This window comes from Chiloscyllium plagiosum, unplaced genomic scaffold (assembly GCF_037043375.1).
Source record: "Chiloscyllium plagiosum isolate Xiang-an unplaced genomic scaffold, Cpla_swu_hap1 HiC_scaffold_29, whole genome shotgun sequence".
In the NCBI taxonomy this organism is placed as follows: Eukaryota; Metazoa; Chordata; class Chondrichthyes; order Orectolobiformes; family Hemiscylliidae; genus Chiloscyllium; species Chiloscyllium plagiosum.
Window position 1 is genome coordinate 46,537,705 of NW_028270167.1, and position 25,474 is coordinate 46,563,178.

A 25,474-nucleotide genomic window follows, 5' to 3' on the forward strand; every position below is an offset into this window, starting at 1 on the left:
GGACACTCATGACCCATGCAGGACACTCAATGACCCACGCAGGAAACCCATGACCCACGCAGGACACTCATGACCCACACAGGACACTCAATGGCCCACGCAGGACACTCATGACCCACGCAGGACACTCAATGACCCACGCAGGACACTCATGACCCACACAGGACACTCAATGACCCACGCAGGACACTCATGACCCACGCAGGACTCTCAATGACCCACGCAGGACACTCATGACCCACGCAGGACACTGAATCACCCACGCAGGACACCCATGACCCACGCAGGTCACTCAATGACCCATGCAGGACACTCAATGACCCACGGAGTACACTCATGACCCATGCAGGACACTCATGACCCAGGAGAAAGTGAGGTCTGCAGATGCTGGAGATCAAAGTTGAAACTTTATTGCTGGAACAGCACAGCAGGTCAGGCAGCATCCAGGGAACAGGAGATTCGACGTTTCGGGCACAGGCCCTTCTTCAGCCCTGGATGCTGCCTGACCTGCTGTGCTGTTCCAGCAATAAAGTTTCAACTTTGATCTCCAGCATCTGCAGACCTCACTTTCTCCTCGAAGATTTCAACCTACTGCGAATCCTCTTACAAGGATGCCTTCCTTGAAGAAGCTCTCTGTCTCTCTCTACAAAGATTTCAGTGAGTCCCTCTCTCACTGCACACCCCAGGTCATCTCCTCTGCACAGAAGCTCTTCAGCCACATTCTGAAGCAGACTCGTTACCACAGCCATATCTCCTTTCTCAGCACCTGCCTACGAAACCGACTGATCCCCCATGGACTCCAGATCACCTTCCGACCAACACAATTTGGACCCAACCATTCCTGAAGAAGGGCCTGTGCCCGAAACGTCGAATCTCCTGTTCCCTGGATGCTGCCTGACCAGCTGTGCTGTTCCAGCAATAAAGTTTCAACTCATGACCCACGCAGGACACTCAATGACCCACACAGGACACTCAATGACCCACGCACGACTCTCAATGACCCACACAGGATACTCAATGACCCACGCAGGACACTCAATGACCAACACAGGACACTCAATGACCCACACAGGACACTCAATGGCCCACGCAGGACACTCATGACCCACGCAGGACACTCAATGACCCACGCAGGACACTCATGACCCACACAGGACACTCAATGACCCACGCAGGACACTCATGACCCACGCAGGACTCTCAATGACCCACGCAGGACACTCATGACCCACGCAGGACACTGAATCACCCACGCAGGACACCCATGACCCATGCAGGTCACTCAATGACCCATGCAGGACACTCAATGACCCACGGAGTACACTCATGACCTATGCAGGACACTCAAGACCCAGGAGAAAGTGAGGTCTGCAGATGCTGGAGATCAAAGTTGAAACTTTATTGCTGGAACAGCACAGCAGGTCAGGCAGCATCCAGGGAACAGGAGATTCGACGTTTCGGGCACAGGCCCTTCTTCAGCCCTGGATGCTGCCTGACCTGCTGTGCTGTTCCAGCAATAAAGTTTCAACTTTGATCTCCAGCATCTGCAGACCTCACTTTCTCCTCGAAGATTTCAACCTACTGCGAATCCTCTTACAAGGATGCCTTCCTTGAAGAAGCTCTCTGTCTCTCTCTACAAAGATTTCAGTGAGTCCCTCTCTCACTGCACACCCCAGGTCATCTCCTCTGCACAGAAGCTCTTCAGCCACATTCTGAAGCAGACTCGTTACCACAGCCATATCTCCTTTCTCAGCACCTGCCTACGAAACCGACTGATCCCCCATGGACTCCAGATCACCTTCCGACCAACACAATTTGGACCCAACCATTCCTGAAGAAGGGCCTGTGCCCGAAACGTCGAATCTCCTGTTCCCTGGATGCTGCCTGACCTGCTGTGCTGTTCCAGCAAAAAAGTTTCAACTCATGACCCACGCAGGACACTCAATGACCCACACAGGACACTCAATGACCCACGCACGACTCTCAATGACCCACACAGGATACTCAATGACCCACGCAGGACACTCAATGACCAACACAGGACACTCAATGACCCACGCAGGACTCTCAATGACCCACGCTGGACACTCATGACCCAAGCAGGACACTCAATGACCCATGCAGGACACTCATGACCCACGCAGGACACTCAATGACCCACGCAGCACACTCATGACCCACGCAGGACACTCAATGACACACGCAGGACACTGAATGTCCCACGCAGGACACTCAATGACCCACGCAGGACACTCAAAGACCCACGCAGAACTCTCCTTACCCACGCAGGACACTCAATGACCCACGCAGGACACTCATGACCCACGCAGGACACTCAATGGCCCACGCAGGACACTCAGGACCCACGCAGGACACTCAATGACACAAGCAGGACACTCATGACCAACACAGGACACTGAATCACCCACGCAGGACACCCGTGACCCACGCAGGACACTTAATGAACCTCGCAGGACACTCAATGAACAACACAGGACTCTCACTGACCCACGCAGGATACTCAATGACCCACGCATGACGAACAATGACCAACACAGGACACTGAATGTCCCATGCAGGACACTCAATGACCCACGCAGGACACTCAATGACCCACGCAGGACACTCATGACCCACGCAGGACACTGAATCACCCACGCAGGACACCCATGACCCATGTAGGACACTTAATGAACCTCGCAGGACACTCAAGGACCAACACAGGACTCTCAATGACCCACGCAGGAAACTCAATGACCCATGTATGACACACAATGACCAACACAGGACACTCAATGACCCACGCTGGACACTCATGACCCAAGCAGGACACTCAATGACCAATGCAGGACACTCATGACCCACGCAGGACACTCAATGACCCATGCAGGACACTCATGACCCACGCAGGACACTCAATGACACACGCAGGACACTGAATGACCCACGCAGGACACTCAATGACCCACGCAGGACACTCAATGACCCACGCAGAACTCTCCTTACCCACGCAGGACACTCAATGACCCACGCAGGACACTCATGACCCACGCAGGACACTCAATGACCCACGCAGGACACTCATGACCCACACAGGACACTCATGACCCTCGCTGGACACTCAAGGAACCACACAGGACACTCATGACCCTCGCAGGACACTCAATGGCCCACGCAGGACACTCAATGACAGACACAGGACACTGATTACCCATGCAGGACACTCAATGACCCACGCTGGACTCTCAATGACCCACGCAGGACACTGAATGACCCACGCAGGACACTGAATCACACACGCAGGACACCCATGACCCAGGCAGGACACTCAATGACCCACGCAGGAAACCCATGACCCACGCAGGACACTTCAGGACCCACACAGGACACTCAATGACCCACGCAGGACACTGAATCACCCACGCAGGACACCCATGACCCACACAGGCCACTCAATGACCCACGCAGGACACTGAATGACCCACGGAGTACACTCATGACCCATGAAGGACACTCATGACCCACGCAGGACACTCAATGACCCACACAGGACACTCAATGACCCACACAGGACACTCAAGGACCCACGCAGGATACTCAATGACCCACGCAGGACACTCAATGACCAACACAGGACACTCATGACCCACGCAGGACACTCAATGACCCACGCAGGACACTCATGACCCACGCAGGACACTCAATGACACACGCAGGACACTGAATGTCCCACGCAGGACACTCAATGACCCACGCAGGACACTCAATGACCCACGCAGAACTCTCCTTACCCACGCAGGACACTCAATGACCCACGCAGGACACTCATGACCCACACAGGACACTCAATGACCCACGCAGTACACTCAATGACCCACACAGGACACTCATGACCCACACAGGACACTCATGACCCACGCAGGACACTCAATGTCCCATACAGGACACTCATGACCCACGCAGGACACTCATAACCCACGCAGGACACTCAATGACCCACACAGGACACTCAATGACCCATACAGGACACTCAATGACCCACGCAGGACACTCAAGGAACCACACAGGACACTCATGACCCTCGCAGGACACTCAATGACCCACGCAGGACACTCAATGACAGACACAGGACACTGATTACCCATGCAGGACACTCAATGACCCACGCTGGACTCTCAATGACCCACGCAGGACACTGAATGACCCACGCAGGACACTGAATCACCCACGCAGGACACCCATGACCCAGGCAGGACACTCAATGACCCACGCAGGAAACCCATGACCCACGCAGGACACTTCAGGACCCACACAGGACACTCAATGACCCACGCAGGACACTCATGACCCACACAGGACACTCAATGACCCACGCAGGACACTATTGACTCACGCAGGACACTCAATGACCCACGCAGGACACTCATGACCCACGCAGGACACTGAATCACCCACGCAGGACACCCATGACCCACACAGGCCACTCAATGACCCACGCAGGACACTCAATGACCCACGGAGTACACTCATGACCCACACAGGACACTCAATGACCCACACAGGACACTCAATGACCCACGCATGACTCTCAATGACCAACGCAGGATACTCAATGACCCACGCAGGACACTCAATGACCAACACAGGACACTCATGACCCACGCAGGACACTCAATGACCCACGCAGGACACTCATGACCCACGCAGGACACTCAATGACACACGCAGGACACTGAATGTCCCACGCAGGACACTCAATGACGCACGCAGGACACTCAATGACCCACGCAGAACTCTCCTGACCCACGCAGGACACTCAATGACCCACGCAGGACACTCATGACCCACACAGGACACTCAATGACCCAAGCAGTACACTCAATGACCCACACAGGACACTCATGACCCACACAGGACACTCATGACCCACGCAGGACACTCAATGTCCCATACAGGACACTCATGACCCACGCAGGACACTCATAACCCACGCAGGACACTCAATGACCCACACAGGACACTCAATGACCCACACAGGACACTCAATGACCCACGCAGGACACTCATGACCCACACAGGACACTCAATGACCCATGCAGGACACTCAATGACCCACTCAAGACACTCAATGGCCCACGCAGGACACTCATGACCCACGCAGGACACTCCATGTCCCACGCTGGACTCTCAATGACCCACGCAGGACACTCATGACCCACGCAGGACACTCAATGACCCACGCAGGACACTCATGACTCACGCAGGACACTCAATGACCCACACAGGACACTCAATGTCCCATACAGGACACTCATGACCCACGCAGGACACTCATAACCCACGCAGGACACTCAATGACCCACACAGGACACTCAATGACCCACACAGGACACTCAATGACCCACGCAGGACACTCATGACCCACACAGGACACTCAATGACCCATGCAGGACACTCAATGACCCACACAAGACACCCAATGGCCCATGCAGGACACTCATGACCCACGCAGGACACTCCATGTCCCACGCAGGACACTCAATGACCCACGCAGAACACTCATGACCCACGCAGGACACTCAATGACCCACGCAGGACACTCATGTCTCACGCAGGACACTGAATCACCCACGCAGGACACCCATGACCCACGCAGGACACACAATGACCCATGCAGGACACTCAATGACCCACGCAGGACACTCATGACACACGCAGGACACTCATGACCCACGCAGGACACTCAATGACTCACGCAGGATACTCAATGATCCACGCAGGACACTCAATGACCCCTGCAGGACACTCATGACCCACGCAGGACACTCAATGACCCATGTAGGACACTCAATGACCAACACAGGACACTCAATGACCCACGCAGGACTCTCAATGACCCACGCTTGACACTCATGACCCATCCAGGACACTCAATGACCCAAGCAGAACACTCATGACCCACGCAGGACACTCAATGACCAACACAGGACACTCAATGACCAACACAGGACACTCAATGACACACGCAGGACTCTCAATGACACACGCTGGACACTCATGACCCACGCAGGACTCACAATGACCCACGCAGGACACGCATGACCCACGCAGGACAGTCAATGACCCACGCAGGACACTCATGACCTACGCAGGACACTCAATGACCCACGCAGGACACTCAATGACCCACGCAGGACTCTCATGACCCACGCCGGACACTCAATAACCCACACAGGACACTCATGACCCACACAGGACACTCATGACCCACGCAGGACACTCAATGCCCCATACAGGACACTCATCACCCACGCAGGACACTCATGACCCACGCAGGACACTCAATGACTCACACAGGACACTCATGAACCACACAGAACACTCAATGACCCATGCAGGACAATCATGACCCACACACGTCGCTCACTGACCCACGCAGGACACTCAATGACCCACACAGGACACTCAATGACCCACGCAGGACACTCATGACCCACACAGGACACTCAATGACCCATGCAGGACACTCAATGACCCACTCAAGACACTCAATGGCCCACGCAGGACACTCATGACCCACGCAGGACACTCCATGTCCCACGCTGGACTCTCAATGACCCACGCAGGACACTCATGACCCACGCAGGACACTCAATGACCCACGCAGGACACTCATGACTCACGCAGGACACTCAATGACCCACACAGGACACTCAATGTCCCATACAGGACACTCATGACCCACGCAGGACACTCATAACCCACGCAGGACACTCAATGACCCACACAGGACACTCAATGACCCACACAGGACACTCAATGACCCACGCAGGACACTCATGACCCACACAGGACACTCAATGACCCATGCAGGACACTCAATGACCCACACAAGACACCCAATGGCCCATGCAGGACACTCATGACCCACGCAGGACACTCCATGTCCCACGCAGGACACTCAATGACCCACGCAGAACACTCATGACCCACGCAGGACACTCAATGACCCACGCAGGACACTCATGTCTCACGCAGGACACTGAATCACCCACGCAGGACACCCATGACCCACGCAGGACACACAATGACCCATGCAGGACACTCAATGACCCACGCAGGACACTCATGACCCACGCAGGACACTCATGACCCACGCAGGACACTCAATGACTCACGCAGGATACTCAATGATCCACGCAGGACACTCAATGACCCCTGCAGGACACTCATGACCCACGCAGGACACTCAATGACCCATGTAGGACACTCAATGACCAACACAGGACACTCAATGACCCACGCAGGACTCTCAATGACCCACGCTTGACACTCATGACCCAACCAGGACACTCAATGACCCAAGCAGGACACTCATGACCCACGCAGGACACTCAATGACCAACACAGGACACTCAATGACCAACACAGGACACTCAATGACACACGCAGGACTCTCAATGACACACGCTGTACACTCATGACCCACGCAGGACTCTCAATGACCCACGCATGACCCACGCAGGACAGTCAATGACCCACGCAGGACACTCATGACCTACGCAGGACACTCAATGACCCACGCAGGACACTCAATGACCCACGCAGGACTCTCATGACCCACGCCGGACACTCAATAACCCACACAGGACACTCATGACCCACACAGAACACTCATGACCCACGCAGGACACTCAATGCCCCATACAGGACACTCATCACCCACGCAGGACACTCATGACCCACGCAGGACACTCAATGACCCACACAGGACACTCATGAACCACACAGAACACTCAATGACCCATGCAGGACAATCATGACCCACACACGTCGCTCACTGACCCACGCAGGACACTCAATGACCCATGCAGGACACTCATGACCCACCCAGGACACTCAATGACCCACGCAGGACACTCATGACCCACACAGCACACTCAATGACCCACACAGGACACTCGATGACCCACGCAGGACACTCAATGACCCACGCAGGACACTCACTGACCCACGCAGGACACTCATGACCCACGCTGGACACTCATGACCCATGCAGGACACTCAACGAACCACACAGGACACTCATAACCCTCGCAGGACACTCAATGAACGACACAGGACACTGATTACCCATGCAGGACACTCAATAACCCACGCAGGACACTCAATGACCCACACAGGACACTCATGACCCACACAGGACACTCAATGACCCATGCTGGACACTCATGACCCATGTAGGACACACAATGACCCACGCAGGACACTCAATGACCCACGCTGGACACTCAATGACCCACGCAGGACACTGAATGACCCACGCAGGACACTCAATGACCCACACCGGACACTCACTGACCCACGCAGGAAACTCAATGACCCACACAGAACATTTACTGACCCACACAGGACACTCAGGACCAAGCAGGGCACTCAATGACCCACGCAGGACACTCATGATCCACGCAGGACACTCAATGACCCACGCAGGACACTCATGACCCACGCAGGACACTCAATGACACAGGCAGGACTCTAGATGACCCACGCAAGACACTCAATGACCCACACGGGACACTCAATGACCCACGCAGGACAATAAATGTCCCATACAGGACACTCATGACCCATGCAGGACACTCAATGACCCACGCAGGAAACCCATGACCCACGCAGGTCACTCAATGACCCACGCAGGACACTCAATGACCCACGGAGCACACTCATGACCCATGCAGGACACTCATGACCCACGCAGGACACTCAATGACCCACACAGGACACTCATGACCCACACAGGACACTCAATGACCAACGCAGAACACTCAATGACCCACACAGGACACTCATGACCCACACAGGACACTCAATGACCCACGCAGGACACTCATGACCCATGTAGGACACACAATGACCCACGCAGGACACTCAATGACCCACGCTGGACACTCAATGACCCACGCAGGACACTGAAAGACCCACGCAGGACACTCCATGACCCACACAGGACACTCACTGACCCACGCAGGAAACTCAATGACCCACACAGGACATTTACTGACCCACACAGGACACTCAGGACCAAGCATGACACTCTTGACCCACGTAGGACACTCAATGACCCACGCAGGACACTCATGGTCCACGCAGGACACTCAATGACACACGCAGGACACTCAATGACCCACGCAGGACACGCATGACCAACGCAGAACACTCAATGACCCACACAGGACACTCAATGACCCACGCACGACTCTCAATGACCCACGCAGGATACTCAATGACCCACGCAGGACACTCAATGACCAACACAGGACACTCATGACCCACGCAGGACACTCAATGACCCACGCAGGACACTCATGACCCACGCAGGACACTCAATGACACACGCAGGACACTGAATGTCCCACGCAGGACACTCAATGACCCACGCAGGACACTCAATGACCCACGCAGAACTCTCCTTACCCACGCAGGACACTCAATGACCCACGCAGGACACTCATGACCCACACAGGACACTCAATGACCCACGCAGTACACTCAATGACCCACACAGGACACTCATGACCCACACAGGACACTCATGACCCACGCAGGACACTCAATGTCCCATACAGGACACTCATGACCCACGCAGGACACTCATAACCCACGCAGGACACTCAATGACCCACACAGGACACTCAATGACCCACACAGGACACTCAATGACCCACGCAGGACACTCATGACCCACACAGGACACTCAATGACCCATGCAGGACACTCAATGACCCACTCAAGACACTCAATGGCCCACGCAGGACACTCATGACCCACGCAGGACACTCCATGTCCCACGCAGCACACTCAATGACCCACGCAGGACACTCATGACCCACGCAGTACACTCAATGACCCACGCAGGACACTCATGACTCACGCAGGACACTCAATGACCCACACAGGACACTCAATGTCCCATACAGGACACTCATGACCCAAGCAGGACACTCAATGACCCATGCAGGACACTCATGACCCACGCAGGACACTCAATGACACACGCAGGACACTGAATGACCCACGCAGGACACTCAATGACCCACGCAGGACACTCAATGACCCACGCAGAACTCTCCTTACCCACGCAGGACACTCAATGACCCACGCAGGACACTCATGACCCACACAGGACACTCATGACCCTCGCTGGACACTCAAGGAACCACACAGGACACTCATGGCCCTCGCAGGACACTCAATGACCCACGCAGGACACTCAATGACAGACACAGGACACTGATTACCCATGCAGGACACACAATGACCCACGCTGGACTCTCAATGACCCACGCAGGACACTGAATCACCCACGCAGGACACCCATGACCCAGGCAGGACACTCAATGACCCACGCAGGAAACCCATGACCCACGCAGGACACTCAATGACCCACACAGGACACTCAATGGCCCCCGCAGGACACTTCAGGACCCACACAGGACACTCAATGACCCACGCAGGACACTCATGACCCACACAGGACACTCAATGACCCACGCAGGACACTATTGACCCACGCAGGACACTCAATGACCCACGCAGGACACTCATGACCCACGCAAGACACTGAATCACCCACGCAGGACACCCATGACCCACACAGGCCACTCAATGACCCACGCAGGACACTCAATGACCCACGGAGTACACTCATGACCCATGAAGGACACTCATGACCCACGCAGGACACTCAATGACCCACACAGGACACTCAATGACCCACGCACGACTCTCAATGACCCACGCAGGATTCTCAATGACCCACGCAGGACACTCAATGACCAACACAGGACACTCATGACCCACGCAGGACACTCAATGACCCACGCAGGACACTCATGACCCACGCAGGACACTCAATGACACACGCAGGACACTGAATGTCCCACGCAGGACACTCAATGACCCACGCAGGACACTCAATGACCCACACAGAACTCTCCTTACCCACGCAGGACACTCAATGACCCACTCAGGACACTCATGACCCACACAGGACACTCAATGACCCACGCAGTACACTCAATGACCCACACAGGACACTCATGACTCACACAGGACACTCATGACCCACGCAGGACACTCAATGTCCCATACAGGACACTCATGACCCACGCAGGACACTCATAACCCACGCAGGACACTCAATGACCCACACAGGACACTCAATGACCCACACAGGACACTCAATGACCAACGCAGGACACTCATGACCCACACAGGACACTCAATGACCCATGCAGGACAGTCAATGACCCACTCAAGACACTCAATGGCCCACGCAGGACACTCATGACCCACGCAGGACACTCCATGTCCCACGCTGGAATCTCAATGACCCACGCAGGACACTCATGACCGACGCAGGACACTCAAACACCCACGCAGGACACTCATGACCCACGCTGGACAGTCATGACCCATGCAGGACACTCAATGACCCACACAAGACACCCAATGGCCCACGCAGGACACTCATGACCCACGCAGGACACTCCATGTCCCACGCAGGACACTCAATGACCCACGCAGAACACTCATGACCCACGCAGGACACTCAATGACCCACGCAGGACACTCATGTCTCACGCAGGACACTGAATCACCCACGCAGGACACCCATGACCCACGCAGGACACACAATGACCCCATGCAGGACACTCAATGACCCACGCAGGACACTCATGACCCACGCAGGACACTCATGACCCACGCAGGACACTCAATGACTCACGCAGGATACTCAATGATCCACGCAGGACACTCAATGACCCCTGCAGGACACTCATGACCCACACAGGACACTCAATGACCCACGCAGGACACTATTGACCCACGCAGGACACTCAATGACCCACGCAGGACACTCATGACCCACGCAAGACACTGAATCACCCACGCAGGACACCCATGACCCACACAGGCCACTCAATGACCCACGCAGGACACTCAATGACCCACGGAGTACACTCATGACCCATGAAGGACACTCATGACCCACGCAGGACACTCAATGACCCACACAGGACACTCAATGACCCACGCACGACTCTCAATGACCCACGCAGGATACTCAATGACCCACGCAGGGCACTCAATGACGAACACAGGACACTCATGACCCACGCAGGACACTCAATGACCCACGCAGGACACTCGATGACCCACGCAGGACACTCAATGACACACGCAGGACACTGAATGTCCCACGCAGGACACTCAATGACCCACGCAGGACACTCAATGACCCACGCAGAACTCTCCTTACCCACGCAGGACACTCAATGACCCACTCAGGACACTCATGACCCACACAGGACACTCAATGACCCACGCAGTACACTCAATGACCCACACAGGACACTCATGACCCACACAGGACACTCATGACCCACGCAGGACACTCAATGTCCCATACAGGACACTCATGACCCACGCAGGACACTCATAACCCACGCAGGACACTCAATGACCCACACAGGACACTCAATGACCCACACAGGACACTCAATGACCCACGCAGGACACTCATGACCCACACAGGACACTCAATGACCCATGCAGGACACTCAATGACCCACTCAAGACACTCAATGGCCCACGCAGGACACTCATGACCAACGCAGGACACTCCATGTCCCACGCTGGACTCTCAATGACCCACGCAGGACACTCATGACCCACGCAGGACACTCAATGACCCACGCAGGACACTCATGACTCACGCAGGACACTCAATGACCCACACAGGACACTCAATGTCCCATACAGGACACTCATGACCCACGCAGGACACTCATAACCCACGCAGGACACTCAATGACCCACACAGGACACTCAATGACCCACACAGGACACTCGATGACCCACGCAGGACACTCATGACCCACACAGGACACTCAATGACCCATGCAGGACACTCAATGACCCACACAAGACACCCAATGGCCCACGCAGGACACTCATGACCCACGCAGGACACTCCATGTCCCACGCAGGACACTCAATAACCCACGCAGAACACTCATGACCCACGCAGGACACTCAATGACCCACGCAGGACACTCATGTCTCACGCAGGACACTGACTCACCCACGCAGGACACCCATGACCCACGCAGGACACACAATGACCCATGCAGGACACTCAATGACCCACGCAGGACACTCATGACCCACGCAGGACACTCATGACCCACGCAGGACACTCAATGACTCACGCAGGATACTCAATGATCCACGCAGGACACTCAATGACCCCTGCAGGACACTCATGACCCACGCAGGACACTCAATGACCCATGTAGGACACTCAATGACCAACACAGGGCACTCAATGACCCACGCAGTACTCTCAATGACCCAGGCTTGACACTCATGACCCAACCAGGACACTCAATGACCCAAGCAGGACACTCATGACCCACGCAGGACACTCAATGACCAACACAGGACACTCAATGACCAACACAGGACACTCAATGACACACGCAGGACTCTCAATGACACACGCTGGACACTCATGACCCACGCAGGACTCTCAATGACCCACGCAGGACACGCATGACCCACGCAGGACAGTCAATGACCCACGCAGGACACTCATGACCTACGCAGGACACTCAATGACCAACACAGGACACTCAATGACACACGCAGGACTCTCAATGACACACGCTGGACACTCATGACCCACGCAGGACTCTCAATGACCCACGCAGGACACGCATGACCCACGCACGACAGTCAATGACCCACGCAGGACACTCATGACCTACGCAGGACACTCAATGACCCACGCAGGACACTCAATGACCCACGCAGGACTCTCATGACCCACGCCGGACACTTAATAACCCACACAGGACACTCATGACCCACACAGGCCACTAATGACCCACGCAGGACACTCAATGCCCCATACAGGACACTCATCACCCACGCAGGACACTCATGACCCACGCAGGACACTCAATGACCCACACAGGACACTCATGAACCACACAGAACACTCAATGACCCATGCAGGACAATCATGACCCACACACGTCGCTCACTGACCCACGCAGGACACTCAATGACCCATGCAGGACACTCATGACCCACCCAGGACGCTCAACGACCCACGCAGGACACTCATGACCCACACAGCACACTCAATGACCCACACAGGACACTCGATGACCCACGCAGGACACTCAATGACCCACGCAGGACACTCAATGACCCACGCAGGACACTCACTGACCCACGCAGGACACTCATGACCCACGCTGGACACTCATGACCCACGCAGAACACTCAACGAACCACACAGGACACTCATAACCCTCGCAGGACACTCAATGAACGACACAGGACACTGATTACCCATGCAGGACACTCAATAACCCACGCAGGACACTCAATGACCCACACAGGACACTCATGACCCACACAGGACACTCAATGACCCATGCTGGACACTCATGACCCATGTAGGACACACAATGACCCACGCAGGACACTCAATGACCCACGCTGGACACTCAATGATCCACGCAGGACACTGAATGACCCACGCAGGACACTCAATGACCCACACCGGACACTCACTGACCCACGCAGGAAACTCAATGACCCACACAGAACATTTACTGACCCACACAGGACACTCAGGACCAAGCAGGACACTCAATGACTCACGCAGGACACTCATGATCCACGCAGGACACTCAATGACCCACGCAGGACACTCATGACCCACGCAGGACACTCAATGACACAGGCAGGACTCTAGATGACCCACGCAAGACACTCAATGACCCACACGGGACACTCAATGACCCACGCAGGACAATAAATGTCCCATACAGGACACTCATGACCCATGCAGGACACTCAATGACCCTCGCAGGAAACCCATGACCCACGCAGGTCACTCAATGACCCACGCAGGACACTCAATGACCCACGGAGCACACTCATGACCCATGCAGGACACTCATGACCCACGCAGGACACTCAATGACCCACACAGGACACTCATGACCCACACAGGACACTCATGACCCACGCAGGACACTCAATGCCCCATACAGGACACTCATCACCCACGCAGGACACTCATGACCCACGCAGGACACTCAATGACCCACACAGGACACTCATGAACCACACAGAACACTCAATGACCCATGCAGGACAATCTTGACCCACACACGTCGCTCACTGACCCACGCAGGACACTCAATGACCCATGCAGGACACTCATGACCCACCCAGGACGCTCAATGACCCACGCAGGACACTCATGACCCACACAGCACACTCAATGACCCACACAGGACACTCGATGACCCACGCAGGACACTCAATGACCCACGCAGGACACTCAATGACCCACGCAGGACACTCACTGACCCACGCAGGACACTCATGACCCACGCTGGACACTCATGACCCATGCAGGACACTCAACGAACCACACAGGACACTCATAACCCTCGCAGGACACTCAATGAACGACAAAGGACACTGATTACACATGCAGGACACTCAATAACCCACGCAGGACACTCAATGACCCACACAGGACACTCATGACCCACACAGGACACTCAATGACCCATGCTGGACACTCATGACCCATGTAGGACACACAATGACCCACGCAGGACACTCAATGACCCACGCTGGACACTCAATGACCCACGCAGGACACTGAATGACCCACGCAGGACACTCAATGACCCACACCGGACACTCACTGACCCACGCAGGAAACTCAATGACCCACACAGAACATTTACTGACCCACACAGGACACTCAGGACCAAGCAGGACACTCAATGACCCACGCAGGACACTCATGATCCACGCAGGACACTCAATGACCCACGCAGGACACTCATGACCCACGCAGGACACTCAATGACACAGGCAGGACTCTAGATGACCCACGCAAGACACTCAATGACCCACACGGGACACTCAATGACCCACGCAGGACAATAAATGTCCCATACAGGACACTCATGACCCATGCAGGACACTCAATGACCCACGCAGGAAACCCATGACCCACGCAGGTCACTCAATGACCCACGCAGGACACTCAATGACCCACGGAGCACACTCATGACCCATGCAGGACACTCATGACCCACGCAGGACACTCAATGACCCACACAGGACACTCATGACCCACACAGGACACTCAATGACCAACGCAGAACACTCAATGACCCACACAGGACACTCATGACCCACACAGGACACTCAATGACCCACGCAGGACACTCATGACCCATGTAGGACACACAATGACCCACGCAGGACACTCAATGACCCACGCTGGACACTCAATGACCCACGCAGGACACTGAATGACCCACGCAGGACACTCCATGACCCACACAGGACACTCACTGACCCACGCAGGAAACTCAATGACCCACACAGGACATTTACTGACCCACACAGGACACTCAGGACCAAGCATGACACTCTTGACCCACGTAGGACACTCAATGACCCACGCAGGACACTATTGACCCACGCAGGACACTCAATGACCCACGCAGGACACTCAATGACCCATGTAGGACACTCAATGACCAACACAGGACACTCAATGACCCACGCAGGACTCTCAATGACCCACGCTTGACACTCATGACCCAACCAGGACACTCAATGACCCACACAGGACACTCATGACCCACGCAGGACACTCAATGACCAACACAGGACACTCAATGACCAACACAGGACACTCAATGACACACGCAGGACTCTCAATGACACACGCTGGACACTCATGACCCACGCAGGACTCTCAATGACCCACGCAGGACACGCATGACCCACGCAGGACAGTCAATGACCCACGCAGGACACTCATGACCTACGCAGGACACTCAATGACCCACGCAGGACACTCAATGACCCACGCAGGACTCTCATGACCCACGCCGGACACTCAATAACCCACACGGGACACTCATGACCCACACAGGACACTCATGACCCACGCAGGACACTCAATGCCCCATACAGGACACTCATCACCCACGCAAGACACTCATGACCCACGCAGGACACTCAATGACCCACACAGGACACTCATGAACCACACAGAACACTCAATGACCCATGCAGGACACTCATGACCCACGCACGTCGCTCACTGACCCACGCAGGACACTCAATGACCCATGCAGGACACTCATGACCCACCCAGGACGCTCAACGACCCACGCAGGACACTCATGACCCACACAGCACACTCAATGACCCACACAGGACACTCGATGACCCACGCAGGACACTCAATGACCCACGCAGGACACTCAATGACCCATGCAGGACACTCACTGACCCACGCAGGACACTCATGACCCACGCTGGACACTCATGACCCACGCAGGACACTCAACGAACCACACAGGACACTCATAACCCTCGCAGGACACTCAATGAACGACACAGGACACTGATTACCCATGCAGGACACTCAATAACCCACGCAGGACACTGAATGACCCACGCAGGACACTCAATGACCCACACCGGACACTCACTGACCCACGCAGGAAACTCAATGACCCACACAGAACATTTACTGACCCACACAGGACACTCAGGACCAAGCAGGACACTCAATGACCCACGCAGGACACTCATGATCCACGCAGGACACTCAATGACCCACGCAGGACACTCATGACCCACGCAGGACACTCAATGACCCAGGCAGGACTCTAGATGACCCATGCTGGACACTCATGACCCATGTAGGACACACAATGACCCACGCAGGACACTCAATGACCCACGCTGGACACTCACTGACCCACGCAGGAAACTCAATGACCCACAAAGAACATTTACTGACCCACACAGGACACTCTGGACCAAGCAGGACACTCAATGACCCACGCAGGACACTCATGATCCACGCAGGACACTCAATGACCCAGGCAGGACTCTAGATGACATGCTGGACACTCATGACCCATGTAGGACACACAATGCCCCACGCAGGACACTCAATGACCCACGCAGGACACTCAATGACCCACACCGGACACTCACTGACCCACGCAGGAAACTCAATGACCCACGCAGAACATTTACTGACCCACACAGGACACTCAGGACCAAGCAGGACACTCAATGACCCACACCGGACACTCACTGACCCACTCAGGAAACTCAATGACCCACACAGGACATTTACTGACCCACACAGGACACTCAATGACCCACACAGGACACTCAATGACCCACGCAGGACACTCATGACCCACACAGGACACTCAATGACCCATGCAGGACACTCAATGACCCACTCAAGACACTCAATGGCCCACGCAGGACACTCATGACCCACGCAGGACACTCCATGTCCCACGCAGGACACTCAATGACCCACGCAGGACACTCATGACCCACGCAGGACACTCAATGACCCACGCAGGACACTCATGACTCACGCAGGACACTCAATGACCCACACAGGACACTCAATGTCGCATACAGGACACTCATGACCCACGCAGGACACTCATAACCCACGCAGGACACTCAATGACCCACACAGGACACTCAATGACCCACACAGGACACTCAATGACACACGCAGGACACTCATGACCCACACAGGACACTCAATGACCCATGCAGGACACTCAATGACCCACACAAGACACTCAATGGCCCACGCAGGACACTCATGACCCACGCAGGACACTCCATGTCCCACGCAGGACACTCAATGACCCACGCAGAACACTCATGACCCACGCAGGACACTCAATGACCCACGCAGGACACTCATGTCTCACGCAGGACACTGAATCACCCACGCAGGACACCTATGACCCACGCAGGACACACAATGACCCATGCAGGACACTCAATGACCCACGCAGGACACTCATGACCCACGCAGGACACTCATGACCCACGCAGGACACTCAATGACTCACGCAGGATACTCAATGATCCACGCAGGACACTAAATGACCCCTGCAGGACACTCAATGACCCACGCAGGACACTCATGACCCACGCAGGACACTCAATGACCAACACAGGACACTCAATGACCCACGCAGGACTCTCAATGACCCACGCTTGACACTCATGACCCAACCAGGACACTCAATGACCCAAGCAGGACACTCATGACCCACGCAGGACACTCAATGACCAACACAGGACACTCAATGACCAACACAGGACACTCAATGACACACGCAGGACTCTCAATGACACACGCTGGACACTCATGACCCACGCAGGACTCTCAATGACCCACGCAGGACACGCATGACCCACGCAGGACAGTCAATGACCCACGCAGGACACTCATGACCTACGCAGGACACTCAATGACCCACGCAGGACACTCAATGACCCACGCAGGACTCTCATGACCCACGCCGGACACTCAATAACCCACACAGGACACTCATGACCCACACAGGCCACTAATGAGCCACGCAGGACACTCAATGCCCCATACAGGACACTCATCACCCACGCAGGACACTCATGACCCACGCAGGACACTCAATGACCCACACAGGACACTCATGAACCACACAGAACACTCAATGACCCATGCAGGACAATCATGACCCACACACGTCGCTCACTGACCCACGCAGGACACTCAATGACCCATGCAGGACACTCATGACCCACCCAGGACGCTCAACGACCCACGCAGGACACTCATGACCCACACAGCACACTCAATGACCCACACAGGACACTCGATGACCCACGCAGGACACTCAATGACCCACGCAGGACACTCAATGACCCACGCAGGACACTCACTGACCCACGCAGGACACTCATGACCCACGCTGGACACTCATGACCCACGCAGAACACTCAACGAACCACACAGGACACTCATAACCCTCGCAGGACACTCAATGAACGACACAGGACACTGATTACCCATGCAGGACACTCAATAACCCACGCAGGACACTCAATGACCCACACAGGACACTCATGACCCACACAGGACACTCAATGACCCATGCTGGACACTCATGACCCATGTAGGACACACAATGACCCACGCAGGACACTCAATGACCCACGCTGGACACTCAATGATCCACGCAGGACACTGAATGACCCACGCAGGACACTCAATGACCCACACCGGACACTCACTGACCCACGCAGGAAACTCAATGACCCACACAGAACATTTACTGACCCACACAGGACACTCAGGACCAAGCAGGACACTCAATGACCCACGCAGGACACTCATGATCCACGCAGGACACTCAATGACCCACGAAGGACACTCATGACCCACGCAGGACACTCAATGACACAGGCAGGACTCTAGATGACCCACGCAAGACACTCAATGACCCACACGGGACACTCAATGACCCACGCAGGACAATAAATGTCCCATACAGGACACTCATGACCCATGCAGGACACTCAATGACCCTCGCAGGAAACCCATGACCCACGCAGGTCACTCAATGACCCACGCAGGACACTCAATGACCCACGGAGCACACTCATGACCCATGCAGGACACTCATGACCCACGCAGGACACTCAATGACCCACACAGGACACTCATGACCCACACAGGACACTCAATGTCCAACGCAGAACACTCAATGACCCACACAGGACACTCATGACCCACACAGGACACTCAATGACCCACGCAGGACACTCATGACCCATGTAGGACACACAATGACCCACGCAGGACACTCAATGACCCACGCTGGACACTCAATGACCCACGCAGGACACTGAATGACCCACGCAGGACACTCCATGACCCACACAGGACACTCACTGACCCACGCAGGAAACTCAATGACCCACACAGGACATTTACTGACCCACACAGGACACTCAGGACCAAGCATGACACTCTTGACCCACGTAGGACACTCAATGACCAAGCAGGACACTCATGGTCCACGCAGGACACTCAATCACACTCGCAGGACACTCAATGACCCACGCAGGACACTCATGACCAACGCAGAACTCTCAATGACCCACACAGGACACTCATGACCCACACAGGACACTCAATGACCCACGCAGGACACTCATGACCCATGTAGGACACACAATGACCCACGCAGGACACTCAATGACCCACGCTGGACACTCAATGACCCACACAGGACACTGAATGACCCACGCAGGACACTCCATGACCCACACAGGACACTCACTGACCCACGCAGGAAACTCAATGACCCACACAGGACATTTACTGACCCACACAGGACACTCAGGACCAAGCAGGACACTCTTGACCCACGTAGGACACTCAATGACCCACGCAGGACACTCATGATCCACGCAGGACACTCAATGACCCACGCAGGACACTCATGACCCACGCAGGACACTCAATGACCTAGGCAGGACTCTAAATGACCCACGCAGGACACTCAATTACCCACACGGGACACTCAATGACCCACGCAGGACACTCAATGTCCCAGACAGGACACTCATGACACATGCAGGACACTCAATGACCCACGCAGGAAACCCATGACCCACGCAGGACACTCATGACCCACACAGGACACTCAATGGCCCCCGCTGGACACTCAGGACCCACACAGGACACTCAATGACCCACGCAGGACACTCATGACCCACACAGGACACTCAATGACCCACGCATGACACTATTGACCCACGCAGGACACTCAATGACCCACGCAGGACACTCAATGACCCATGTAGGACACTCAATGACCAACACAGGACACTCAATGACCCACGCAGGACTCTCAATGACCCACGCTTGACACTCATGACCCAACCAGGACACTCAATGACCCACGCAGGACACTCATGACCCACGCAGGACACTCAATGACCAACACAGGACACTCAATGACCAACACAGGACACTCAATGACACACGCAGGACTCTCAATGACACACGCTGGACACTCATGACCCACGCAGGACTCTCAATGACGCACGCAGGACACGCATGACCCACGCAGGACAGTCAATGACCCACGCAGGACACTCATGACCTACGCAGGACACTCAATGACCCACGCAGGACACTCAATGACCCACGCAGGACTCTCATGACCCACGCCGGACACTCAATAACCCACACAGGACACTCATGACCCACACAGGACACTCATGACCCACGCAGGACACTCAATGCCCCATACAGGACACTCATCACCCACGCAAGACACTCATGACCCACGCAGGACACTCAATGACCCACACAGGACACTCATGAACCACACAGAACACTCAATGACCCATGCAGGACACTCATGACCCACGCACGTCGCTCACTGACCCACGCAGGACACTCAATGACCCATGCAGGACACTCATGACCCACCCAGGACGCTCAACGACCCACGCAGGACACTCATGACCCACACAGCACACTCAATGACCCACACAGGACACTCGATGACCCACGCAGGACACTCAATGACCCACGCAGGACACTCAATGACCCATGCAGGACACTCACTGACCCACGCAGGACACTCATGACCCACGCTGGACACTCATGACCCACGCAGGACACTCAACGAACCACACAGGACACTCATAACCCTCGCAGGACACTCAATGAACGACACAGGACACTGATTACCCATGCAGGACACTCAATAACCCACGCAGGACACTGAATGACCCACGCAGGACACTCAATGACCCACACCGGACACTCACTGACCCACGCAGGAAACTCAATGACCCACACAGAACATTTACTGACCCACACAGGACACTCAGGACCAAGCAGGACACTCAATGACCCACGCAGGACACTCATGATCCACGCAGGACACTCAATGACCCACGCAGGACACTCATGACCCACGCAGGACACTCAATGACCCAGGCAGGACTCTAGATGACCCATGCTGGACACTCATGACCCATGTAGGACACACAATGACCCACGCAGGACACTCAATGACCCACGCTGGACACTCACTGACCCACGCAGGAAACTCAATGACCCACAAAGAACATTTACTGACCCACACAGGACACTCAGGACCAAGCAGGACACTCAATGACCCACGCAGGACACTCATGATCCACGCAGGACACTCAATGACCCACGCAGGACACTCATGACCCACGCAGGACACTCAATGACCCAGGCAGGACTCTAGATGACCCATGCTGGACACTCATGACCCATGTAGGACACACAATGCCCCACGCAGGACACTCAATGACCCACGCAGGACACTCAATGACCCACACCGGACACTCAATGGCCCACGCAGGACACTCATGACCCACGCAGGACACTCCATGTCCCACGCAGGACACTCAATGACCCACGCAGGACACTCATGACCCACGCAGGACACTCAATGACCCACGCAGGACACTCATGACTCACGCAGGACACTCAATGACCCACACAGGACACTCAATGTCGCATACAGGACACTCATGACCCACGCAGGACACTCATAACCCACGCAGGACACTCAATGACCCACACAGGACACTCAATGACCCACACAGGACACTCAATGACACACGCAGGACACTCATGACCCACACAGGACACTCAATGACCCATGCAGGACACTCAATGACCCACACAAGACACTCAATGGCCCACGCAGGACACTCATGACCCACGCAGGACACTCCATGTCCCACGCAGGACACTCAATGACCCACGCAGAACACTCATGACCCACGCAGGACACTCAATGACCCACGCAGGACACTCATGTCTCACGCAGGACACTGAATCACCCACGCAGGACACCTATGACCCACGCAGGACACACAATGACCCATGCAGGACACTCAATGACCCACGCAGGACACTCATGACCCACGCAGGACACTCATGACCCACGCAGGACACTCAATGACTCACGCAGGATACTCAATGATCCACGCAGGACACTAAATGACCCCTGCAGGACACTCAATGACCCACGCAGGACACTCATGACCCACGCAGGACACTCAATGACCAACACAGGACACTCAATGACCCACGCAGGACTCTCAATGACCCACGCTTGACACTCATGACCCAACCAGGACACTCAATGACCCAAGCAGGACACTCATGACCCACGCAGGACACTCAATGACCAACACAGGACACTCAATGACCAACACAGGACACTCAATGACACACGCAGGACTCTCAATGACACACGCTGGACACTCATGACCCACGCAGGACTCTCAATGACCCACGCAGGACACGCATGACCCACGCAGGACAGTCAATGACCCACGCAGGACACTCATGACCTACGCAGGACACTCAATGACCCACGCAGGACACTCAATGACCCACGCAGGACTCTCATGACCCACGCCGGACACTCAATAACCCACACAGGACACTCATGACCCACGCAGGACACTCAATGACCAACACAGGACACTCAATGACCAACACAGGACACTCAATGACCAACACAGGACACTCATGACCCACGCAGGACTCTCAATGACCCACGCAGGACACGCATGACCCACGCAGGACAGTCAATGACCCACGCAGGACACTCATGACCTACGCAGGACACTCAATGACCCACACAGGACACTCAATGACCCACGCAGGACTCTCATGACCCACGCAGGACACTCATGACCCACGCAGGACACTCAATGACTCACGCAGGATACTCAATGATCCACGCAGGACACTCAATGACCCCTGCAGGACACTCATGACCCACACAGGACACTCAATGACCCACGCAGGACACTATTGACCCACGCAGGACACTCAATGACCCACGCAGGACACTCATGACCCACGCAAGACACTGAATCACCCACGCAGGACACCCATGACCCACACAGGCCACTCAATGACCCACGCAGGACACTCAATGACCCACGGAGTACACTCATGACCCATGAAGGACACTCATGACCCACGCAGGACACTCAATGACCCACACAGGACACTCAATGACCCACGCACGACTCTCAATGACCCACGCAGGATACTCAATGACCCACGCAGGGCACTCAATGACGAACACAGGACACTCATGACCCACGCAGGACACTCAATGACCCACGCAGGACACTCGATGACCCACGCAGGACACTCAATGACACACGCAGGACACTGAATGTCCCACGCAGGACACTCAATGACCCACGCAGGACACTCAATGACCCACGCAGAACTCTCCTTACCCACGCAGGACACTCAATGACCCACTCAGGACACTCATGACCCACACAGGACACTCAATGACCCACGCAGTACACTCAATGACCCACACAGGACACTCATGACCCACACAGGACACTCATGACCCACGCAGGACACTCAATGTCCCATACAGGACACTCATGACCCACGCAGGACACTCATAACCCACGCAGGACA